We start from the raw sequence: 8,446 nt of genomic DNA, 5'->3' as shown, positions 1-8,446 counted from the left end.
GTGTGCGTGTGTGCGTGTGTCTGTGTGTGCATGTGCGCGTGTGTCTGTGTGTGTCTATGTGTGTGTGTGTGTGTGTGTGTGCGCTTTCATGTATGTATGTACTTTTTTTTACTGTCTAGCCTGGGGAGCTGTGACCAAGGTCTCTTTTACAAGGGAGCCATGCAAACAGAAGAGTAGATCATGGAGAGAGACACGGACAGTACAAACACGCAGACAATGAAGACAGTAACAGCCATGTCACAGTCAGAAACAGACAAAACACAGACAGCAAGACAAGACACAGAGTGAAAAGAGGACAGATGGAGAGAGAACAGAAGTGGGTTGATAGTACAGGCATTATACAATATGACCTCAGACAAATTGCAACAGAAACTCTTTCAACTGTCCTAGTCTCATGGATATGTATTTCATAACATATCAAAAGTCTTAAGAAATCCAAGTGGTGGAAAGTATTGAAAAATACTGAAACTGGTGATGCAACAATTTCCCCTTGACGCCCATGTTAAATAATGTTTTTATGCATGTCTTCTTGTCTGACGTCCACACAAAGTGTTCAATACTGTCCACAATCACCCAGAAACTGTTTTACATGAGACATGGAGTTGGATGCAGTACTATATGTGTGTAAAAGGACATTCTTAACCCATAGATGCATACAGGTAAGTGGGTCAAGAGGAACCAGTGGGTTCGTTTTCTTGCAATATATTCGTAATGAAAGGTTTTTATCATTTCATATTCCAGGTATTCCTAAAAATATATATATCAGACCATCTAACCCTAACCCATTAAATTTTTATTTTTTTTTACCTTTTACACTTTTTAAGTATTTTTTGTATTACTAGCCCAAGCTTCCATAAGAGGGTCAAAGATACCTGCATGCATCTGATCTGGATGAAGTTGCTGTCCTCTATGCACAGTTGATGGAGGGATCAGTGTCTGCAGAGAAGGCGTGCAATGCTGATGTGATACTCAGAATAAAGGAACAACTCAAAAGCAAAAGTGAATACTTAAAATCCTGTAGCAGGACAGCTGCCCTCTGGTTGCAGTACATGGATATGGTGGACATACTTCGCAAGTTTCTGAGAGCTGAACGTACTGGCAATTGGGCACTGCACCTTGTCTGTCTCAAGAGGTGGTGGATCACAATACCCAAGACAATAAATCAGCCCTCAGATCTTCAGTTCTAGTTGTGTGGTGAAACCCTCGGCCACCATAGTACAGTAGGTGATTGGGTCCATCCTTCTGTTCTGAACGATGAAACCAGAAGGACTGTTGTCGCTGAACCGGAAGTTGATCGGGTGTTTCATCATTTTCAGCCGCCAATGTTGGGGTCCAGGAAGTTGTGTTCGCTGTCCGACCAGTACTCCTCGTCGCACGGGTCCCCCCTCTGGCTCTCGGCGTCGCTCTCCGTCCGGTTGGGGTCCCAGCAGGCCTGGGGATCCGGCGGCTGCAGGGCGTCGGGGAAGAGGCGCCCCTCCGGGGCCGGGGACGGGGTTCCGGCCATGGAGCCTCCGCACGACTTCCAGGCGTTCTCCTGGAGCCCCAGCGGGGTCGAGCCTCGACTCTCTCCCGCCTTGGGCCACATCTTGTCGGGGAAGCCCCCTCCGGCTGGGTTGCCATACCCCATGGGCCAGGCCTTGGGCTGGGGGCTGGGAGCGGGGCTGTCCCAGTGGCGGGGGGTGCCTGGGTGTGGGGAGGGAGAGGGGGAAGGGGCGACCTTCAGTGAGGGTGATGGGGAGGGGGTGGGAGAGGCCATAGGGGTGTTTGGACCGGGGTAAGTGTTCCACTGCTGCTGCTGCTTTTATTGCCTTGCTGGGGGTGAGGGGAGCCAGCGTGCCGGACCTCCGTTTTGACGACCGCGGTCTTCTCCGGCGTCTCTCCCGACGCGGCCGCCTTCTCCTGCTGCTTGCCTTTCTTCTTCTCCGAGGTGGCCTTCTTGGCCTCCAGGCGGCGCTGTCGGCAGGACTTGGCCAGCTCGGGGAGCTTGCGGACGGCGCGGCGGAAGTTGTCCAGCACCTGGATGGTGTCGGACTTCATCTTCTGCCGCTGGCCCTCCTCGCTGCCGTGCTCGTCGGTGAGCGACACCTTGTAGAGGGGCAGCACATGGAGCTGCTCGTCCTCTGGGATCTCCCCCACCTTGCGGTTGTCCTCTTTCGTCAGGGTGCACACCTGGGAGAGAGGCGGTGGTGGGGGGGGGGAAGGGGAAGGGGAGAGGAGAGAAGAAGAAGGGACAAGGTTTAGTGTCTGCTGAGTCATCGTGGCGGTGACCGGGCAGGGGGACGTTGTACTGCGGACACACACACAAGTCTTTCTGGCAACTACCCCCCTGAGAAACAGACGAACGACCTAAGAACAACATAGACATGCACAGATAGAGTGAGAAGGAGCGAGAGAGAAAGACAGACAGAGAGGCAGACAAACAGAGAGACAGATGGACAGAGAGAGACAGACGAACAGACGAGAGAAAGAGAGCGCGAGAGAGACAGAAAGAAAGAGCGAGAGAGAGCAAGAGAGAGAGAGGTAGTGGGGGGTAGTGGACGTCGACGCATCGTCCCAGCCCTACTTACAGGATAAGCTGTTGAACTCAGACATACCCTGTCTGAGACCAGAGTGTTGTGGAATTTAACGTGTATGCAGAGTGAACATAACACACTCCGGCTTATATGAGAGAGGTCACTTAGAGTACCGAATGGACACAATTGTCTCATGTCAGCGCAACCAAGATCTCTCTGGCTTCCCAACTGTCTGTTGAAGAACCCGTCGGAAGACAATGGTATGGGCTGTCAACTGATTATCATGTTGGGATAACAACAATCCCCTTCAATTCCTCTATTAAGTTACATTTACCCATCTGTCTTGCATTGTTGAATATAATAAATGTGTAATAACAATGAACAGATTTCCGAATTACACCTAGCGGAGTAGATATCACAGATGCCAATACCAGTGTTTCCTCTATATGCATTTATTGGTGGCGGGCCGGCACGAATGAATTTCCTCCGCCACTAATTGATTCAGTCCACTTAAAAAAAAAAATAAAAAAAAATACACCTCTGAACATTTTAGCTGATTAAAATATATCTGATCCTAGATCAGCGCTATAATGGATGTTGACTAAAAGTGCACCTAAATCCACGCCCATCTCTCTCTAACCGCTGATCCAAAATCAGATTAATGACATTAAACATTCAGTTGACGACGTGACACAAGGGCTACTCCTGATTGGTCTAAATGTGAACCGGCATGAGAACCGTGCAGACTCAACCATCCCTGCTGAAAAACTGTCGCAAGTTGAAGAACTCGCGCAAGTTGGAAATACTCGGAAACTTTCGCCAAGTTGGACATACTTTTCCTGTTGTGTTTGAGACGGAGCCAAATTAGGTCGTTGTTTTGAGCACGCATGTGCGTTTCATGCGCGTGCACGCGAAAAAAATCGAGGGCTCTCCGCCACTAATGTAAAAATTCCTGGAGGAAACACTGCACTGCTATGTTTAGCCAACTTGAATGCCAACATGGCCATCAGGGTTTTTCCTGGCTCAAAATGAGGCGGAGGTGGTACCAGTGGTGTTTGACATCGGGGGGGACCCATGAAGCAGGGCTGTCTGGGGGTCCTTAAACATCAAACACTTAATTTCTTGCATTCTGGTGAATTGATATGCACCAATTTGTGCCCTTTCTGCATCAATTTATGGTGGAATTGTCATTATTTATGTAAAGGAAAACACAATATTCAGGCACCAGATGACCATTCAAAATATAACGTAATATAATGCAATATAAGGCTCTCAGGCATTCTGTACTTTCAAATATGTATTCTCCTTGAGCAGTCAACATACTATCAGCTATTTCGCTAGCAAAAACGAAAGCTAACTTATTTGCGAAACAGCGCCCCCGCCACGACGCACATTACGCAAGTCGACGTATTGACGTAGTCGATTACGTCGACGTAGCGTCGTCCCAGCCCTAACACACACACACACACACGCACACGCACACGCACACGCACACCTCTAAACTGGGGTCCTGAACCAGCATCCATGCATTACCTTGGAGGCCTCCTCGTGCAGGCTGCAGTACTGGATGCTGTGAGAGCGACCGCGGACAGAGCTCTGGGGCCTCTCCCTCTCTCCCAGGCCATACTGAGGGTTGATGCAATAACATTTGACAGTATAAAAACTGGTGATTTATACATGGATCAGTAGTCTTGATATTGTCATTAGTTCATGGAATCATCAACCTTACGTATAATATTATCTTCTCCTGTCTAGGTGAACATGGCTGAGACTGATGTGACAAGAATGTCATCAGATTATGCAGACAATGAGTTGGAATTATTCAGGAAAACAGTTAGTGGATATCTATTCATAGCTACCAATATTTGCTCAATGACATATGGACCTCATTGACAATACTTTACAATTAATAATACTTAATGTCGTAGTACTATGTTTTCAGATGGACATGATTGTCGAGTCCGATAATGGAACCGCCTCGTCCACAGAAATTCTGAATTGTGCTGACAGCATTGTGACAAGGAAACTAAAGAAAAAGGAAACGGAACATGTATTGAACAGGCTTGTTCAGGATAAATGGCTAAATGAGGTACTGTCTGAAAATGTATCTACTGCACATTTTTTCCCTTAACTCTGGAAGTCCTCAGAGGAGTTCTTGTGTTACGTAGGACTCGTTATTAAATCTATTATATTTTCTTCAGAAACATGGGGAATACTCCCTCTCCACTCGCTGTGTAATGGAGATGGAGCCATACATTCGATCGATGTACCAGGACCAGGTCAAGGTCTGACATATTTGTCACACTATTGCCTTGCAGGTAAAGTCACAAGTAAAAAGGTGTCATTGCAATGATTCATTGCTAATTACCATGTCTACTATCCACACTTAACACTCTGCTCTCCATACTGTATGTTTTTCTTCCAGTTCCTTTGTTCCTCCATCTTCTAATGATGTGTGTTTTGTTTTCTCTAGTAAAGTGCTGTATATATAAATATAACATTTATTATTTGTATGTTGTAATCTCCAAGGTCTGCCAGATACTCTTTAAAGAGGATATACAGGCATATATACAGGGGTGCACATAACTGGTGCGCCAGTGCGCATGCGTCGCCAAAATGCATGCTGCGCGGCAGATCAGCGGCATGAACGCGCTCTTGCGCACCAAAAGCTGGAAGCGCTGGGAGAGGAATTTACTTCCTCAAAATCCAACTGCTGACTGCTGACTGCTGCCTCACTGCAAGCCCCACTAAGTAACTATTTGCCGTCCCCTCAGCAATCCATCACAACAGTCGACCGACGACGACCACGGCGACTCCCCTCACGAAAACATTAGGAAAGTATCGTAACTCGTACTTTCATTCCGTGTATCGCGTATCGCACGGTTATCACGCCGCACGTGAAAATTCAGTCCCGAACGACTCGTCGCTAAAAGGAAAAACAACACCAAGGGACTTCACGTTTCTTTTCTCTGAAGCTTTCAAACGTTCAGACGTTTGTTTTACAGCTTCATTATCGCACCTCGACCCCTGACCCAGGGAATATGGTTGGGAATTCTATTAGAAAAAAAAAAAAAACTTTGTTGCACAATCAAAATAATGAGCTATTTAAAAGTGATAGCCTACAACATCCTCTACCATGGTTGAAATTGAGGACAGTATTAACAGCAGTCAAGAGAGCAGTGATGATGATGATTAAGCTTGTAGCATAAATAAATGCTTAGGCTGTAACTTTTTGTTGAAAAGTTGATTTCAGTGTTTACAGAACAGAGCAGTGTTAAAGAGATGTCAGTTGATTTCATTGTGTTTAAAGAACAGACATTCAGTTAGTGCTTAAAGAGATGTCAGTAGATTTCATTGTGTTTAAAGGAGTCTGACAGACTTTCATGCTTAAAGAGCAGTCATTTGATTTTGCATTTGTTTCTTTTGTTTTGCACACAATAATTTGTTCGTTCATCTTTATTTATGAACAAATGTCGTTTTGCTAATATAAGTTATCCATGTATCCCTTTTTCATCCATCCTGTGGGACGGGTCGTGACTCGCGAGCTCGGGGAGCACCAAGCAGCATCCCTAGGTGCTCCTCTGAGCACTGGCCCCAAAAAGTTATGTGCACCCCTGCATATATAGGCCTATGTGTGTGTGTTTGGTAATTGAGCACAATATTGGTATTTTTTATTATTTTTTGACTTTATTGCCATGACATGTAAACATGTTAGGAATTTGGTTTGGGACAGTGGAGCACGGTTTACAGCAGGACAGGTGCAAGACAGGACAAGACAGTGCAAACCAACATCATAGTGCAAGAGTCATAATTAGTATAAATATAAAGTGCAGAGATCAAGTGTTCAAGTGTTCATATCCAGACAGTCCAAAGCTCTCTGGGTGGGGGTGGAGGGAGGGTAGATAGATAGGGGTCAGGTCAGGTATTTAATTGACAACATGTTTTCACTTTAGAATGTATCTTCATCAATTCCCCAAAGCCAAATACAAATGTGAAACTTAATAATGTTCAATGGAATTAACTTGATTGGCAAATAATTTGGCTCCGTTCTTCATTGTGATGATTTGGTCTTTTTCCCCTCAGTGCCAAATGTGTGAGAGCCCTACATGTGGCATCAAAATGCACACCCATTGTGTTGCCAGATATTTCAAAGGAAGGACTGATCCACGATGCCCTGCTTGTGAGGACTTTTGGCCACATGAGATTCCAGGTAAAACCGTTCTATAATCTCTATCATGTCTCCCTGTTAGTTGAATTACTTATGCCACGTGGTATCACTAAACGTTATTAAGTAAAAATGTGCTTCTCTTCATTTCAGAAGTGAATCGGCCTCAATCACTGGCCCCTCAGAGCCAGTCAACATCATCATCAACATCAACCCATCCCCGTAGATCAAGGAGAACATAAATAGTAAATTATTTCAATACTGATATATCCCTGGTTTGAATTTTGAATCATATCATCTTTTGTCCTCTAGTTTTCTTTCCCCCACTCATTCCAATATATTTTATAATGATTTGTATTAAAGTTGATGAATTAAGGGGGTTAGTTTTAACTGTTTATCGGGAGCTCGAAATTAAGCAGCCATCTTGCAAGTTTCGCCACCGGAAGTCCCTGATTTCATTCTTATGTAGATCAGACCGTGCAGTTCAGTGTTGAGTTATGCTTTAATGGAATGTAGCCTTAACTCAAAGTTTCTACTTGCATGTTTCTGTGCTTGAATCTGGTAGATTTAAGATGTTTAATTGTTTAAATAAAATGTTGCCACTTGTTATAATTTTTTTTATGATTTATAGTTTTTATTATTTTCAATAAACAGACAATGAACAGACATACATCACAAGTAACAGTTGACGTTGGACAATAAATTAAAAAGACAAATAATAGACACAACAAAACATGAAGGTGATGTACAGCAATATAAATCTACAGCATAACAATTAGTGTTGTTCCGATACCATTTTTTGATCCCGATACCGATACCGATACCTGACCGTGCAGTACTTGCCGATACCGAGTACCGATCCGATACCACGGCGTTTGGAAAAAATAAAATAAAAAAATTGGCATTCCAAGTTCAGTCTGTACAGTTTGCAGACGTGAAGTGGCCAGTGGGGAATGCTTGAAGTGACCGATGATCTTTCTCCCATTGGCCAGCGCGTCGCACACACTCCGCTGTGACAGTAGGCCTTCCTGCACCACTAATGCATGTGTGTTCTGTGTTCTGCATATGTAAACAATTCAAACAAACATAGAGAAAACTTCTCCTCGGGAGAAGGAAGGAGGCAGGAAGTACCTGCCGCACGGAGAGAGACAGACAGACAGACAGACAGACAGACAGACAGACAGACAGACAGACAGAGAGAGAGAGAGAGAGAGAGAGAGAGAGAGAGAGAGAGAGAGAGAGAGAGAGAGAGAGAGAGACGGAGAGAGAGAGACGGAGAGAGAGAGACGGAGAGAGAGAGCCACAACAGCAGATCCCGAAAGGGGGTGTGGCGCGGAGACGGAGCCGAGAACTATCCCGAAAGGGGAACAGCTGGGCGGGACTCGGAGAAGCGGCCGCGCGGACATTATTATTATTATTTGAACTCTCTCCAGCACGCCGGTGGCGGTGCTAGACTGTGCAACCGAAATAAATATCGATTAAGGTCGATATGTTTTTCCTGTAAAATGTGTCCTATCTTGGCTGTGGGTTGTATCGCTTTAAGCGGAGTGGCGTAGTCTATAGCCGCTTTTCCATTGACCGGCCCGGGTCGGGTCAGGTCGGGTCGGGTCGGGTCAGGTCGGGTCACTTTTGATCTGTTCTGTTTCCATTACACAAACCGAACCGGACTAGTAGGAGGAGTCGTCGATAGTAGGCGGAGTTACGCGTCACACGCAGCCTGGCAAAAAGCTTCGGGTGTACACAGCAGTGATTTTTTGGGAGAGAAAGA

General features: G+C 45.5%; 1 pseudogene across 1 annotated transcript; it reads left to right on the top strand.

Moving 5' to 3' along the window:
* The first annotated feature begins 2,934 nt into the window (after window positions 1–2,934).
* LOC308171155 (non-structural maintenance of chromosomes element 1 homolog) lies at window positions 2,935–6,740 on the top strand (annotated as a pseudogene). Its single transcript has 5 exons — window positions 2,935–2,946; window positions 4,269–4,346; window positions 4,456–4,602; window positions 4,715–4,831; window positions 6,597–6,740. The product of its transcript is annotated as a non-structural maintenance of chromosomes element 1 homolog (transcript).
* The last annotated feature ends 1,706 nt before the right edge of the window (window positions 6,741–8,446 follow it).

The sequence above is a fragment of the Nansenia antarctica genome (genome assembly GCF_963989245.1).
Source record: "Nansenia antarctica genome assembly, chromosome: 15".
NCBI classification, from domain to species: Eukaryota; Metazoa; Chordata; class Actinopteri; order Argentiniformes; family Microstomatidae; genus Nansenia; species Nansenia antarctica.
The sequence above is the reverse complement of the archived record's forward strand: the minus strand, read 5'-3'. Positions and strand labels throughout refer to the sequence as shown.